The sequence below is a fragment of the Numida meleagris genome, chromosome 2, assembly GCF_002078875.1.
Source record: "Numida meleagris isolate 19003 breed g44 Domestic line chromosome 2, NumMel1.0, whole genome shotgun sequence".
Lineage (NCBI taxonomy): Eukaryota > Metazoa > Chordata > Aves > Galliformes > Numididae > Numida > Numida meleagris.
This window is the reverse complement of record NC_034410.1, coordinates 95422995-95440628: the sequence shown is the minus strand read 5'-3', so window position 1 is coordinate 95440628 and position 17634 is coordinate 95422995. Positions and strand designations below refer to the sequence as shown.

At 42.3% G+C, this 17634-nt stretch overlaps 1 protein-coding gene across 2 annotated transcripts in view; it reads left to right on the top strand.

Moving 5' to 3' along the window:
• Positions 2679–17634, top strand: part of LDLRAD4 (low density lipoprotein receptor class A domain containing 4) — a 272734-nt gene continuing 257778 nt past the window's right edge. Inside the window, exon 1 of one of the 2 annotated variants that reach the window (XM_021388867.1) lies at positions 2679–2878. The gene's annotated coding sequence lies outside the window, so the exon portion shown is untranslated. The remainder of the gene's footprint in view (positions 2879–17634) is intronic. The other variant, XM_021388865.1, reaches the window with a different exon arrangement.

Here is a 17634-nt window from a genome sequence, read left to right as displayed (position 1 = left end):
GAAGAGACTTGTTATCTGGAGAAAAAAAAAGAAGAAATGTCTCCTCATATCTCCAAGCTCTCTCTGGGATTCTTTTTAGAGAGAAATGTCTACACAGCTCCAGCATCTCCTGTGATGTATAACTTTGTCGTGAGATAAATCTTAACACTCGTCTCAGGCGTCTTCTCTTTACATTTCAGAAATGCTGATGTTCTTCAGATGTATTGAAGTGGAACTGTACTCTGTCCAGACACTGAAGGGAACCTGGAAATGACGATGACAGTGATTTATAGGTAAAGGAATTGAGAAACCTGAGGCATTGTTGTCCTTTGGCAGGTACCATTATGTTTGGTATCAGCTTGTCCCTTCCAGGGATGTCTCAGATGGGAACAAGAACACCAGCAGTGCTGACTGATACCTTTGGTTCAATTCCTTGGCATACATCAACATAAGCATAGCACTTCATATGCATTTTTGCTGTTTTTTGCCATCTTCCTTCTACATACCTCAAATACCCCAATTTTCTGCCATTATAGTTCTCTGTAAACTTGCAAATTCATAGATCTTTAAGTCAAAATTTGTTTGGTTAGTCTCAGAAGATGGCATGTATGTCCTGGAAATTTGCATTTTAGGATGGAATTTCAAACTTAATTTAAATTTAAAAGCTTTGGGAAGACATATGGACCTGTTGATTTCTGTCAGAAATTACAAAAAAAAAAAACAAAAAACCTTGAAAATAGGAGAAGAGACAACAATAATGTGCATATTTGTTAGGCGATGGGAATTATAAAAGACAATTCTATGTTTTTGGCAGCAGCTAAACTAGTCATTTTTTATCTGTTTAAGTTAAACTTTTGAGGATTTGACTTGGGCACTATGAAGAAATGGCACAAATCCCTTCAAACCAGGACTGGAAAAAATAAAGCACCTCCAGTCTCCAGTACTTGGGAATTGATATCTAGAAGAGTAATCATGTCCACTACAGGACTTCTAATAGATTACAACAGTTCACGTGGGACCACATGTGCCAGAGGCACTCACAGGGAAAAGTAGATACTCACTGTTATCACAATAACAGATGAGTTTTCTGTGAGAGAGTAACGAAAAACAGTCCACTTAATCTACTCTCCCATATCTTTCCTTTCTAGAGGCGTTTCTTCCACTCTTGAGGTATTATATAGGGGTGGTTTGGTACTTGATGGGTGATTTTGTTGTGCTCTGCAAAATTTTCTGTGGGCTGGGGATGTGACTTTGCATACAGCAGGAATCTCTGTCTGAAGTGAGTGCCTTCTTGTTTTCCTTACGAAGTCACTGAGGGAGCACGGCCAAAGCGTATCAAACCCATACGTGGTGGAGCACACACAGGTTGCTGGGACACCTAGAAATTGAGCACTTGATTCTTGCCTGCGAACCACACAGCAAACCTGAAATCAAGCTTCTCTTGATTTGTCAGTAAAACGCAGATTGTAGTTGGGTGTGGTGACTATTAACCCTGTGAACTTTGGATGATTTTTGCAACTTTGAGGATGTGTAGCCCCCATGTATCCCTCAGATTACTGGAAGCTTTTCATTCCCGTGCCAGCCAGTACTCCTTTGGCTCCCTGCTGATTAATCCAAAATATGCCTGCTAAAATTATCCTTTGCTGCTGCTTCTCTGCTCTGCAATGAATCCAGCGCTCCGTCATTTCCTGTCACACCTGATGTCCTGCAGCATGGCCTTCACAATCTGTGGGGCCTGGATGCCTGTCTCCTCCTCCAGGAGCAAGCTGAGGCAGGAAGGGAATGAACTAAACCTTCAGGAGTGTGTTTGTGTTAAAAGAGTGCGTGCTTAAAGCTGGAAACAGAGCTCACCAGGTTCCCTTCTCTGTGCTACTTCTACTCATTCTATTTGGCTATGAAGGGAAAAATCTTCAACATGCATCATGGGTGGGAGTGGGAACAGAGGTAGGTCTTAAGGATTGGTAGAAACAGATTTTTTTTTAATATACATTTTTTTTCCTGCAAAAATGGTGTGCATCAGTCTTTGAACATTTACACGTATTCCCAACCTGTGGCTTTTACGTGTGTTGCCATCAGGTTTGGCCTAGCTGAGGCTGAGGCGGCTGACCCCAATGGCAGCCCTAAGCCCCAAGGGCTATCCGCTGAGCCAGGGAAGGTGGATGGGGGTGGTGAGCAAGACTGCTGCTTATGGGAACATTCGGCCAGGTGTAGCCGGACAGTTCCTGCAGCGCGTGCAGCCTCAGCTCTCCCGGGCAGGGCCCACTCCTGCCTTGGGTTCAGCCTGTCAGGCTGTGCCTGGAACTGGGTTTTCCTGTCCTGCAACATTTTTTTTAAATGTCAGAAAATTTCTCATTCTGCACGGGACAAAAATGAGCCTCGGCCTCCCCCAGCCCTTCAGTTTCCCTGTTTGACACGGGCGCGGAGGAAGGAGGACCCGGGGGGCTGCCCCCAACCCCTCACCGCCGGGCAGGCAGAAGCAGAACGGGCGCTGCGGTGAGAGAGGGCCGCGGGCGGGCGGCCGGCGCCGGGCACATCCGCCCGGCAGGGGGCGCTGTGAGCTGCGGGCCGCGCCGCGGGGAGGGGACGGCAGGGAGAGAAGGAGAGAGGGAGGGAGGGAGCGCGGCCGCCCCTCCCCCGCTTCCTCCTCCTCTCCGCCCGCCTCCCTCCCTTCTCCCTCCTCCTCCGCGCCGGCGGCCCCGCGCCCGGCCGCCAGAGCCAGACTCGCCGCAGACAGGCGGCAGCCAGCGGAGCGGGCAGGGCGGGGGGAGGAGAAGGAGGAGGAGGCGGCGGCGGCGGGGCTGGGATGAGTTGGAGGCAGCCGCGGCCGCAGCCTGCGCGCAGGGAGGGAGGCGGCGCGGCGCCCCGCGGGAGGCCAGCCCCGAGCGGGGGCCGGGGGGAGGTGAGTGCGGGCGGAAAGTGCCGGGAGGCCCCGGGGTCGGGAGCGGGGAGGCGGCGAGCGGCTCCGGCGGCCCCGTCGCCGCTTGCTGCCCGCCGCCCGCCTCTCGAGGCGGCCCCCAGGTGTTCGGTGCCGCTGACAGGTAGCGGGGGGACGCGGCGCTCGGCCGGCGGCGGTGCGGCTGCGGGCGGGCGGGGAGCGGCCAGGTGCCGGCGGACAACTTTTACGGGAAGGCAGCGGGCGCGGGCGGCGGCCGGGTGCGCTCCGGTGACCGGTGTGTCATCGTGCTGCTTTTCTTTTCGGGTTCGGTTAAAGTTTATCCGCAGAAACGTAGTTCTGAAATCCGTCGCGTCCGCCTCCATCCTTCGCGTCGGGTGCGCGCATCCCGGAGGTGTGAGCTCCCCCGGGGAGGAGGGCAGCACCGGGGTGCGGGCTGTGGTGTGACGGAGAGCCTGTACCGCTGTGCGGGGGTCTGCGCTCTCGAGAGAAAAAACAGGAAATGGGCAAAATGCGAAAATAACTTTTTTTTTTTTTTTTTTTTTTTTAACATAGAGGTGTATCATCTTAATGCGTAGAATGGTGAAGGCTCTGGTAGGAGTTGGTTCTTGGGAAGGTTCGGAGCCTGGTGTGGCTCCTTTGGTGGCTGTGCAGGAGGGCTGCGGTCTGGTGAACGGTTTCGTGTGCTGCTGGAAATAGGGCTCGGTGCTGTAGGAGTCTGCGGGTTTGAAAGCAGGTACCTTCCTGTCAGAAGGGAAATGTCAGAGCTCATCTGTTCTGGCACGCAAAAACTTCTGCGTTGAATGCGTGGGGAATGGGAAGGTGCAGCACGTAGTGCGAAGAGTAAAGCACGTGCAGCACCTCACCTGTGAGGGCCCCAAAAAGGAGAGGTGCCACCAGTGAGGAGGGTGTGGGTGAGGTAAGGACGTGGACCTTGCGTGAGAACAGTGACGCGCCCTTCTGCAAAGCGCCTTTGGCTTTCCAGCCTTCAGCCCTGGGTGCTGCTGGGGCGCAGAGCTGCTGCCCTCCCCTCCAGTTTCGTTGCTGGGGTGGGGGCTCAGAGAAATCCACTCCTTGCAACAATCCAAAATTGTTTAGGTAACGTCTGTGCGCTGTTGAGTGGAGATGAATAACTGCGTGTGGTGCACACGTGTCTGCTTCCGCTAATGAGAATATAATAATATTGTGGCTTTGTGGCTGTGAAGCAAAGGGAAGTCCTGCTGAAGAGCAGCATGCCGGTCGGAAGTCCTCTCACGTCCATGTTAACGGCCTCTTGTCCACATTCGCTGAGATAGTGATGGTGCTCTGAGCATCTGTGCTGGTGTTCTGGCACCTGGCATTTGGTTAATGTGATACATGGGGTGAGCAGAGCCAGGAGAGGTTGGGTTGGAATGTGTCAAATACACGTAGCTACGTATAGAAGAGAAAATGTATCTTTGCAAATATTCTGTGTTTTATATCAGCATATTTAATTCTAATTCTTTGATATGTGGAGACCATTGGAGCAAACGCATAAGGCGTACTGGTATTCACCAGCAAGTTAAGATGTCTGTGCAGGCCGAAACGATGATAAATGTGTAACATAGGATGGGTTAACAATGTGAGACCAGATATTTCAGAGCGGTGGTTTGTGTTAATTGAAACATTATGGGCACTGGGCAGCTCTGGCTGGTGGAGCTGGAGCTCAGCCCTCAGTGCAAGTTGCAGGAGGAGGAAGAAGAAATGGGGATTTGAGACTGAGGCACATGAGGACTGAGTTTAGCAAGATGCAGACTGCCAACCAGTAGCCAAACCAAATAATTCAGAGCTAACCTGCCCTGTGGTGGGCTTTAAGTAGATAAAATGCTGTTTTCTCTGCATGGGACCCTCAAGCTGAGACCTGTAAAGATAAATTGTTGTTAGTTCTCCGTTCACTGGTGGTACCAGGCCTTGTTTCCTTTTTTTCTTTTTTGGAGGGGAGTTTTCCATTTCATGTTCTTGTCCAAAACTTAGGTTTCTTTTTCCCAGCTGCTCTACAGCACCTTCTGTACTGGTTGCTGTCCTGCCAACAGGAGCTGGCTGCACTTAAGTGATGCTGTCTGAAATCATCGAGAGTCCTTTCAGAATATCATGTGCCAGAAAGAAGTACATTCTTATTTAAAAAAAAAAAAAAAAAAAGGTATCCTAGAGGTTATATTGAATTAAATTAATTTTGAGAGAAATGAAGCATTAAAAAGTGTGTGCCTGCCCACCAGTTCTCGTGGCAGCAGGAATGGTTCTTGCGTTCAACTTCTGAGCAGCCTTGGAAAAGTTATCTTTCTGCCTGTAGTTCCGAATAGTTTAAAGCAGCTCCTCGCAAATGGAATTGCCAGAGAGGGAATACAGATACTTCTAGGAGTTTGGAGATGAATTTCTTTGCAGATTGGTTCTGTGGTAACCGTGAAATTCTTCAATGGCACCAAGCTAGTATCAGCTGCTCGGCACAGGCAGTGGTGCCAGAACAGTGGTGCATTGGTTGCTGGGAATCCAACCCTGTAGTGAAATGATTCATATGTGCACATTTTCTCAGTTGACAGCTATTTTTAAGGATAGCCGTCTTGCCTAGAAGGTTGATGTCTAAGCAAAGGCAGCCCAGATAGCTAAAAATTTCTTTCCCACCAAACATCATCTTATTTTTGCCAGACTTCTAATATGTACACTAAAACATTTAAACTGAACTGATTTTAATTGATTTCTTGTTAACTCTCCGGTGCTAATTAGTCATTATAAGGGGTTCATGATATTTTGGAGCCGCTGTCAGGAAACCAGCAAATTTCTGCACAAATCAAAATGATGGGTTTGAAGTAAGTGTCAGTTTAAAATAATTTCTTTGTAAAAATGGGTAACAGTGTCTAAATTATAGCGGAGTACTCGATTAGCTGAATAACTTCTTGAAATTAATGGGATTCTCTAGGTATATAAGGCTGCAGAAACAGTCTCGGAACAAAGTAATGACGCGTTGGTGTCCTTCAACTTTTCCTGTGTGCTGCACAAGCAGAATATTCCGGTGAAGGAAAGCTGTTGACCTTTTTTTGCTTCACTTTCTTCTGAACCTTCTATTTGAAAGAAAAATATAAGTTATTTATTTTAGGGAGGAGGTTTATGTGCTTACTTCTGAGACTGTCAGTTGAGTGATAGCAACTGTGAGGAGACTGCAGTGGGAAGGAAGCCTGCAGGTTGGTAAGAGCGATGGCTGCATCACAGTGTTTTCTGTTCTCCATGCTGACAAAATGTCTCTGTATTCATCATCTGTATTTATTTAACGTATGCATTTCAGTAACACATGCCTTGATCTAGCATGTTTGGAATATGCTAAATGTAGGTGCATTGTGCTAAATGCTTTTTCTTACTGAAAGCAATGGAGATTTGCAAGTACCCGTCTCACCATTCATTATTGCTCAGCATAATAGTAGGTGAATTCAGTCTTCCTGATCAAGATTATTTTGTTCACAAGAGACAATGGTATGAAAATGAATCATTTTCTTGATGTTACGCTGGGTCTGTGTTGCTCCTATCTGCCTTTCTTTTCCTTAAAATCCTATTACAGACAGCACTCTGACCTTTTAAACGATCTTGCTCTCCGTCAAACTCTTCTTTTAGATAGGAGACAGAAATTAGGAAGAACTTAAATGCAATTTCTCTTCTTACTGCCAGTGGAGAGCTTTCCTATATTTGAATGAAGCGTTCTTTGTGCCAAATGGTTGACTTTTCCTGAATAAAATCTCTTTAGGGCATGCAGACAGTCCTCTGGTTAATATATTGGCATTCCCAGAACCCACTAAAACTTAGGCAGCTTGCCAGACACCACTTAATGAGGATGCCAAGTGTCTGGCGCAAATCTGCATGAAAACCAGCAAAGAAGTTGGGGGTGGAAGTGCGTGCAGCGGGGAAAGGGCTGGGAAAGCAGCACATCCACACCCACTGCTATTTTTAATGTCTGCCTTTCACAGATAAACTGATTGGAAATCTTTTCTGCCGGATTTTGGAAACTTGCTGGGCACAAGAGTTTGGATGTTCCATGTTTGAGGCAGCCATGCACTCTTGGGAAATTGCTTCATTGTGGAAGTGGTCTATGGGCGAGGGGATGTAGTTTTCAAGGAGAGGACCAAAAGGGGATGGGAAACGATAGTGATTTGCAATTCATTATCTTCTAAAACTGAAAAGCGTATTAGCTTAGGGAACAGTGCAAGTCAGTGATGGCCAGCATCCCTGTAGAAAGACTGGCCAGGGTGCATGGCAAGGGATGGATGAAGTGGTGCTGCCGGAGCAGCGCTGCACAGTGTAAACCAGCGGTGGGCTTCTGCCCCATGCAACTGCTGAGGTTTTGCTACACGTTAAGCAGAAGTGCATGGACTTTCTGGTGTGATGGCCGGATAACTCTTAAACTTTTTTTTTTTCCTTTCTTTTAAGTTGAGGCATTTTTCCATTAGAGTGACAGTAGAAACATGATGTATTGTTTTGCGTTGAGCCAAATGCTTAGTCCTAAAGACTGAAACTGATTAAGCAAAGTTGTTATATTCTGAACTGAATGTTATATGACACGTTTAAAACATCAACATTTTCAGCATTTTTCTGAGGCTTTAGTATCTTGCTCAGCAAAAAAGCGGTAGCACTATATAGTCATTTTTAAAGTAGATAGTTATATATATAGGTCATTTGTAGGTAGATGAGTTGATAGGCATGACTGAAATTCTATGTCTAAAATGATTATTTTAACTCTAATAAAAGAGTTTTTGTTTTTTGCTTATAACTGAATTCAGAATTGTGTGTGCTTGTTACTTGCTTTTCAGTAAAAGTTTCAGTTGTGCAATTTTGGATAACTATTCATCTTGCAAGGAGTTTTGTGCACTAGAATAATAACATATACCTGAGTTTGCTTTTGAGTAGGAGTAAGTGATAATTTACTGTTTAGTTTTGTTTGGTTTCACTAAGTTGAAGTGATAGATGAAAGTATTAGTCTTTGGACTTTAGTGCCAGTACCAGTGGAAAAAGGGACAATTGCATGGAATGTTTTGGGAGTTGTGTGGAAATCTTTGTGTAAAATGTTACGAGGTTTTATCTGTGTTGACACTGACGTATAGACATAGCTGTCTATAGGACAGGAGAGTCCTGTCTGGTGAGTGTGGTGGAGGTTGTTCCTCTGTTTTTCAACTAGCATGTTTAGGATTAGTGTGAAAAGGCAGGATGGTATGTCCTAGAAAATCCCCCAGTGCTCAAACTCTGCACGCAAGAATGGGATGTGTTGGGGAGGTGCCTTTGTTGAGTTGGCATCTCTAGGTGCTCTTGATTTTTTCCATGCTAAGCATCCTGGTACCCTTTTCATTATAAATGGAACCTAGCAATGAATCTGCTTGTCAAAACTTATTCACAGTATTGAACTTGCTGTTGCCTGCACAAGACAAGTTTGTAGATTTTCATTCTTCTTGTATTCAGTATATCGTTCTGTTTGTGTATTCTGAAGTTGTCCATAAAAGATGTAATGACTTGTAGGGAAGAAGTGCTCTTATGAATAATTTGCTGATAAACATGTTGAGGTTTGAATGATTCTACCGTAATCTTTGACCACTGAATATATTTTGGTAATGATTTTAGACAGTAGTATGAAATTCTACTAGAACGTGTGTTAGTGCTTAATAAAGTCACATCTAAACTCTCTTCAACATGAGAGAAGGCTGGAAAAGTGTTTTCAGAATTGAAGAGTTAACTCACCTGCTTATTAATACCCAGCATACGCCAGCATAAGGCTACTACACTTTGTTTTTTTATTTTCTGTGTCCAGTACTTGCAAGCATCTTCAAACAGTCCTGATTTTAATCAGAGCTTCAGCTCATCTTGATTCCAGGGATTATGAGAAGGAGAAATGTGTGATTCTTTCTTAGTTACCTTTCAGTGTGGTGTAACTGAGCCTGTTGGTTTGTCACACCTGTTGCCTCTTCTCTGTTTCATACAGGGAAAGGAGGGGGCAGTCTGTGACTGAGATACAAAGCCATTTCTTTAATGAACCTCTTCTTCCATTTTTGTGAAATTTTTACCTTGTGTTAATTAAGAGTGATCCATTATTACTCTGGACTTGTAAACACCTTTAAACATTCCATGAGGTGTTAATGACTCCTCGAGCAGTAATTAATATAATTTTTTTAGTCCTCAGTCTAGTAGGAATGTACCTGTGTTCAGTTTTGGGCCCCTCGCCACAAAAAAGACATTGAGGCCCTGCAACCTGTCCAGAGAAGGGCGGCGGAGCTCTTGAAGGGCCTGGAGCGCAAGTCTTACGGGGAGCGGCTGAGGGAGCTGGCAGTGTTCAATCTGGAGAAGAGGAGGCTCAGGGGAGACCTGATCGCTCTCTACAGCAACCTGAAAGGATGTTGTAGTGAGGTGGGGGATGGCCTCTTCTCCCATGTAACCAGCAACTCATTGCTAGTTTGTTCCCTCACTAGAAGGAGTGGCCTTAATTTATGCCAGGGAAGGTTCAGGTTGGCTGTTAGTTTCTTCTCTGGAGGTGTTCAGGAAGCATGTGGATGTGGTGCTGAGGGACGTGGGTTAGTGGGCATGGTGGTGATGGGCTGATGGTTGGACTAGATGATCTTAGTAGTCTCTTCCAACCTTAATGATTCTATGACATGTAATTGCCTCCATGTGGAATTGTTTCACCAAACTACAGAGTATAAGTAGTGTTGCTTTGTGTTCTGCTTTTGCTTAACCAGTAGTTACTGTGTCAAGTGATGCTAAGAAGGTATTTTGACCTGTATTACACAAAATTTGAACTGGATGTCTGCTGTGGTTTGCTTGGGATTTTTATAAGACAGAAGTGAGTTGCCTGGCTTCTGTCCTATGGGTCAGAGCTAGGAACACAGCAGGAGGTGTGGGAGAGAAGATGAAGTGATGAAGACTTAAAAATAACCTAATTTAATCTCCATAGCTGTTGAACTGGCACCTTCTGTGAATTACCTAATAAGCTTATGTTCTTCTTTTGTAATTTCACCTTAATGGATGACTGGTCTTTTTAGGTTTTGCCTAACTAGTGTTAAGCAAAATGAAACTGAGCATTTGTAAAGAAAGTATGCGCAGATAAGATACAGTACTCTTAAATTAAAGATTATATAAAAGCTAGAGTTGGGCTGACTAATAGCCTTTGTTGGCCAGCGGAGTTGATGTGTAGATATTTTGTTTTACGAAAGGTTTACATTAATTATAACTCCTCACCAAACTTGTATGGGTAGTGGAAAAGGAGAGAGTTCTGTAAATATTTCCAGAAGTGATGTTTTCTTTATTTGTGACTCTTTCACATTCTTCTTACTGTTTTAATAACCTTCCTACCAAGTTTCTAGAAACAGCACATTTTAGATTAACTGTTTGAAAACGCTCTATTTTCACTTTAAATGTCTTAAATTGTGAGTTATCTTTATTTAGTCAGGAAGTTTAAAGTGACCCATCTCTCCAATCAAAACAGCTTGCGGTACGTTGAACACAGGTACGGTTTGGTACTTACTTTCACAGAGATTATAATAATAATAATTTTTTTTTTTCAAAAAGCTACCATCTGTTGATGAACAGAAATACTGCCAATGTTTGTCAAATGTGTGCTTTATCTGACCTGTTCTACTTAGCACCTTATGGCAAAGCTTTCTCATCAAAGCAATTTACAAATATATTTATTCTTACAATGCCTTATTAGATCGATAACAGCGATGCTATCACTTTTTAATGTAGGCATTAATGCACTGAGGATTAGGGAGATAAAAATCTTTTTATCTGCAAGATGAAGTCACCTGCAATAGGTATAGAGATTAACTTTCTAACTCACAGCTGTAGGTGAAAATCTCTTTTGTTCCAGTGATCTCCACAGCCTTTTGGTGAAAGCTACTGGTATTATGCAATGTTTCTACTGCAGAAAGCTACAAATAATGTCTTCATGGATGGTGGCTGGACAAGTAGGTAAATTTCAAGAAAGAAATACAGCGCTGGTGTTCATGAGTGCTGATAATGCATAGAAATGAAGTAAGAAGCATTTAGTTCATGTTTCTTCTTAATTTCTTTTTTGAAATTACCTGAAAATCTCACAAACCAGGAGGAATTGGAAGAAATAGGAAAAGATGGCTTCTGTGGGCCGCGGAGGAGAAGTTGGATGCATATGATGACTTGAAAATGTCATTTCAGATGACGAGTTCTCTCTGAAGTTGAATATGTAACCAGGAGCAGACTTTGACTTTTCCCATTCCCTGTTTTCCTCTGGGTATTGTTAGAGGTTTGAGATAAAACCTTTAATCATATATACTTGGAGACACCAAAGGAAATCACTTGAAGTGTCAAGTCAAGATGTATATGTTAAAGTATGTTAAACTTGTGTGTGAATGCTGTATTGAATATAGAACAGCCTTATATCTCTAGCTTGAATCTATCAAAGGTCATTTTACATCTGAATGAGAACATCATTCAGAACATAATTTGAATTACAGTGATCTGAAACCATCTGCGTACGAACGAGAGCCTCTTGACTTAGATGTTTACTTTACCTTAACTTCAACATTTTATCGTGTACTTGATTTATCTTGACTTACGTCAGTGTTGCTTATTATTGATCAGTTTTCATGATGCCGCTATGAAGTGGCATCTTAGCTGGAACTAATTGCAAACTGCCAAGTGATCGTAATTTAGTCAGAAATGGCAGTTCACTGAGCTTGAGATGATTCACTGCAAATACTTCAGATTTGACAGACTTTCACTCAAACCAAAACAAGATAGACCTCTCTTTGATTCCCAGTGACCTGTGGTTTGGCTGAAGGCCTGGTGTTTTCAGGGTCCTTGGCATGGAGCAGAACTGCCAAGGATCCTACTTTGTGACCAGGGACACTGTGTTTCCAGGAACAGGGGGTTTACTTGCACGGTCTGCTTGAGAAGTCTATTGCAGAGACAAAGACTGAGAAAACCTTGTGGGATCACCTCAGATTTGGGCCCTGCAGTGATCCTTTGTATTTACATATTGAAACTGGCAGTCCTCCAAGCAGTAAAACTAAGAAAAAAATCTGTTCCTGCTCTGCAGTTGGTAAGAAATGCAGAGAGATTGAGTTCCTTTTGCTTTGAAACAAATTAATAACATTGAAAAATATCTTGCAGCCCAGAAACTGGCTGGTTCTAGGCTGAGCTGTGTTTCACTATGCCTTTGGGGATGTCGATTAATATCTGTCTTGCCAGTTCTTTTTAATCTGCGGCTCACCTGAGGAAGTTCCTCAGGAGTACCAAATCCTTTGTTGTCTTAAGGCTTTCATTTGCTTTCTGTCATATTAACCCTGGCTGCAGAGGGTTGGAAGTCGCGCTTTGCTGTGCCTTATATATAGAAGACATACATAATGCAAATAACATTTTGAAGCTTTAATATTCTAAAGGGTTAAAAGGAACTGTGAATCGTTCTGAGAAAAAGGTAGTTCTCTTCTTTACTCTGTTTCTGTCCAGCTGTGCTTGTCTCCCAGAGGGACCGTTGTATTGCAAGAGAAGAGGAACTGCCCAGCTGAAGTAAATGCAGATGCCGTGTACGTAGCTGAAAATTCTTTTTTACTTCCTATTTATTGTTAGCTACCATTACAAAATTAAGACTCCCTGGCAGTTCCTGTTGAGGCCTGTGATATGATGGTAGTAGAAATTAAGTTCTTTCTCTAAGAGGAAAAGGATGCCCTTTCTCTTTGCTTATAAGCGTTCTATTTGATAAGTTGATTCAAGGATTGTTGTGTTCCTCTTATTAAAAAAGCAAACAAAACAACTTTGTGAACTTACCATCCAACAAGAAGCTGAAATGCTCCCTGAAAATTGTTTCTTAGATGAATGAAAACTTGGGAGCAGCTCTTGATTTCTGTACATTGAAATGATTATATAGTTGAAGATGCTGAAAACACAAGAGTCTCCAATAAATGTGGAGACAAATGAGTTGTGATATCTTATTTGGTACACATTTGGTTGACACGTTTAAGTTGTTTGCATGCTTGTTAAGGCCACTGTAGTAAATGCAGATAGATTTTTGCAGATTAAGCTTCTCCTGGACTTCTGAAAATACAGAATTCCACACGTGTTCCCTGTCTCAGTGAGTTCATTTGTTTTCAAAATTTTATTCGTCATTCAGTTATCTTATTTTTGGGTGAATGAAAAAAGTGAACTTACTGGATGCAAAGAATAGTCTCTCTTTCACAGTGTAAAAATGTTAAAAGGATATGTTTTCCCTGCTTCTGACCATGATAGGTAAAATACGCCTTTTTCCTCTCGTGTACTTGGTGATGTTCTCCAGTGTTCCTGACATCGCACCAAAAAGCAAATGCTGTTTCCACAGGTTCTCTTATCTCCCAGATCTCTCTGCTAGTTTTCCTGGCACTCCTGTAGCTGAAGACCTCTTTCTCCCTCTCTTGTACTTCAGGATGCAGACGTTTCAGGGAAGTCATGCAGCTGTTATGTCTAAATGGCTTCCTCTCCTTTGCTTTCCCCTTCCACCCCAACCAAGAAATTCCATATGGAAGCTCTTTGGTATCAGTAACAGCTGAACAGCAGATAATTTTTTGCAGCCTCAGAGCTGTAATAATTGTACATATCCATAGTTACGGTATGCATTCATGTTATGGATCTTCTGGTCCTTACAGTTTCTCAAGACTCTTGTAATCATTCTTGGTGTAGCGTTTCCCTTATTTACTGTTCCTGGTTGAAAGTAGTTTCTTTCGACGACAAAAAAAAAATTAGGATTCTGTCATAAACTTTATTTTTAGGAGGTCTGAATGTTTCAGAGTCCTGTGTTGTGATTCAAAAACTGTGCTCCCTTCTTTCATCTCCAGGGTTTATAATAAGGTGTCAGCAATGATCTAGTCCATCTGGGAGCTTGCATCAATACTTGGGAGAGCCATATGTGTCTGCCTCAAACAAGGCTATAGAAAAGCGTTCCACTAGCAACCAAGATGTCATCCATCTGCTAGACAATCCTGTAGCTAGTTAGCTTAATGACGTATTTATTTGACTAGATGTTTCTGCGTAGCAGGCTCCAGCTTTCCTCCCTGTTCAAATTAATATCAAAACCTCCATGCTCTGGAGAAAAAAAAAAAATGAAACCTGCTCGTTCTGGAGAATGTCAGGAAGCTTGCGGCTGGATGGATCTGCTGCATTTATTTCCTTCAGGATGAGCGCGCTGTGCGGGCAGCCCGTGCGGCGCAGGTGTCTGGTGGCGGGGAGCAGCCGGCTAGACGCAGGACCCGAGTGACCTTAGATGTACGTAGAAATCCAATCATGCTGCTCCTGCTTTAGGGTATTATTTTAGCACGCGGGCTGCCTGAGGATTGCGTGCTGCGGCATTCAGAGCCCGAGCTGTCGTAGGAAATGCGTTGCACAGCTACATAGAATAAGCCAGGTGATTATTTCTTTGTTGCTTTCCCAGAAATATTTATTCCAAGACTGAGGAGCTCATAGCCTTCAATGTATGCATTCTGGAAATTTGTGTTCTTGGGTGGACCTAAAGACAGAGTTGCAGGAGCTGGGGTGGCAGCGTGCTGTGGGATGCGAAGCCCCGTAAACTTCAGATACTGTTCGTTCTTGCTGCGGTAGAACAGAGCACACTGGGGCTGACTAGCATCGATTTTTTTTTTCCAGCCGCTCTATCTACCGTTTATTTTTAGTCCAAAGAGGCTAAGTCACTGTTGCAAATTCTAGGCTGATCTGATTTCTAATCTGTCTGTGAGTCAGAGCGGAGTTGAGGAGGGGAAAGAACAACAGGGAAAATGCGTATCTGGAGGGAAAGAATGCTTTATGTTCATGGCAGTTATATTAATTGGTGTTGAGGTAATTTGGTGAATTTAACCTGAAAAGTGGGCATGTGTATTTGGACAAATAGCTGTGCAATTGCGTTCATCCGTAAATCTTTTTTCCTATCTTGCAAGGGATGTCACATGCAGAGTTATATTAATTTCACTAGGACCTTAGAGACCATTGCAACTTTTTTCTGAATGAAAGTATTCATATGTTTGCAGTGGAAACAATGATATCTACTGCCTTTGGTAAATTTTACCTGATAGTATTTCCTTAAAAATCAGTGGACATTGATAGAAATGAACTCGGTGAACTTCATTAAACAATTAGTAGTCTATGCAGGTCCTACATAAGGCTGAGAAATAGGCCCAAAATAAGGTGCAGAAACAATTCTGTTTCTTTGCTGTATACTAGAGACCTCTCTTCTTACAGGTGTAAAACGTTTCTTGTGGGCATAGTAGCAGCCTTAAGCTGAAAAAGGAGATAGTAAGTAAAATGGGGAAAACTTCATGGAATGCAGAGTTGTCCTGCACAGTGTAGGTTGAAGAGGTGAACTGTGCTCACTCCTGCTTCATCTTCTGATGATGCAAAGAAAGTTGAGGAGTTAATTCAGACCGGAAGGGACCTTCTGGAATTCATCTAGTGTGACCTGCAGTAGGAGGAGTAAGGCTTCAGTCCAGTGGAAGAAAATGCAGAATATGAAAAAAGACAACCTTAATTCTAAACATTCCAAACATGGATTAGATTGTTTTAATTAACTCACAGAGGTAATTGATGGGTCAGAATAACACTGATTAAGTTTTTGGTAAGAAAGGGATTTTACATCTTGCTGAAAAGCTTACTTTATCAAAACTTGATTGCTTTATAGCAGAATGAAAGAATCACATTTCTATTTTTCAACCGAAGTTACATTTCTGTTAGATCAGTGTTCTTCTGTAGTCTTCTGTGATTCCATGCAAAATAAAAGGAAAAAATCATAATGTCATAATGTTATGAAATGTTTTAAAATTTCTACCTTATAAAATGCCTATTTCAGTTTTTATTTCACTGTTAGTGTCTTGAAAAGGATACATTACAAGAAGTATTTCTGCTTTGATTCATTGGATTTTCTGATGGAAAACAGTTATATAGGAATGTTACGAGAACTGCAAGCTTCTTTGGGAGCTTTGCTTTAAATTATTTAGTGACATGACTTTACTTTTTTTTAAGTTCTTTTAGTTTCTTTGCATTTCATTGCAAATCCCCAACTTTATGGGAAAGTTTATTAAAACTGTTGCTTTAATTCATTGCTTCATTCCTCTTCACATTTGTTTTACAATTTAAGAATACATATTACTGCATAGAAGATGCGTCTTCCTGATTGTCTTCTGCTGTTGAATTTATTTGACTTTAGATTAATATTGCTAGCAATTCTTTCTTGCATGTACAGATGCTGTATAAGATGCCCACTATATTTGTATTTTTTCATGTCTTCTACTGCTGATTTCCCTGTTTCATTTGCCTTCTGCTAATCCTGAATAGGTGAGAGCTTTCTGCAGATGGAAGAAGACTTACACAGAAATCTGGTCATTTTGAACCAGCCCTGTAATTCTCTTCACTTTGAATTGAGGCTAATAACAAGCCAAACAAGGTTCTGGTCCTGAAGGGTGGCAGTGTCATTTCTTCCCATTAGCCAAGTGTTTCCCTTCTTCCAGCTCTTCATGTGTTGATGAATATCTGATTTTTTCTGTCATTTAATGTTCCTGTCCAGTTATGCAGAAGTGCTGTGTTACGAAAGAAGATTACATGCTTGACTTCTGCTCAGGTAATTAACATAAAATTTGACTGTCTTATTCAATTTAGTTTATATATACCAAGACAGTTTGTAACGCTGACTGACCAAAAAAAAATCCCAAACCTGACAGGATAGAGTACACTTTCGTGGAGTAATTTCTGGAATGCTGATGCTTGGGTATCTCAGTAATATGTTTTTAGTCACTGTGTGATTGGACATTCAGGATGGGAGGAAAAAAACAGGTGACAAATTGGAAGGTCCTAATCCTTGTTGTTGAGTCTTTGACGCTAATTTGTGTTATCATCTTTTTTCTATTAAAGTTAAAAAGAAAAAAAGCTTAAAAAGTGAAGAAGGTTGTCTTCGAATTTTGCCTTGAAAGTTTCTTCTGTGAGCTTTCCTGTGTATTAGGCTTGAGTGCTATATGAGCCAACAGGTTTTTTTCGATATTGCTCAACGGGCTAGACCTTGAATGCATAATTGTGGATGGAGACTGTCTAATGGAGGAACAGCCTGTAGAGTGTTATCACATCAAAGTCTGAACCACGAGAAATGCTAGATGGTAAAAAAAAAAAATAAAAAAAAATCACTCTGTTTTCAAGTATTTACTGCTTAGGTCTGAAAGCAGTTAGCTACCTTTTTAATTTCTCTTCAGCTGTCTGATTGCTGACAAAGCATAATTTTTTGGGGGGTTCAACATTTTTCATATCAAAGTAAATTACATGCTACAGGGCATGTTTGTTTTATGGACGTCACTTTTACAGTCAAAACCTTAAGCTGCTGGATAAACAAGTCGTTGTAATTAGGTATGTCTGTTTTCATCCAAACTATGTCAGAATGTAAAACCATCAGATTAATTAGAGTTTGATTAAAGTGGCATGAGTATCGTTGTGCAATCTCCTCTGCATTATTTCTGTGCCTACTTTATTAAGATGGTATTCCCTTTGTAGTGTCAAATGGTCCTGCAAAGAGATGAGTAGGAGGTATTTTTTGCATTGTTTTTTTAATTAAGAATGATTATTGAGGAAAACAGTTAAGTACACAATGTTACTTAGCTGACAAAACAACATTTTCAGACAATGCTTAAGGAAATGGGTTAAGGACATTATCCATGTTTTTCATCTTCATTTTAGATAGACTTAATAGGTTAGTAGTACAAATACAAGACTCCGTGTAGTTACACCATGTAGTACAAGACCCTGTGAGC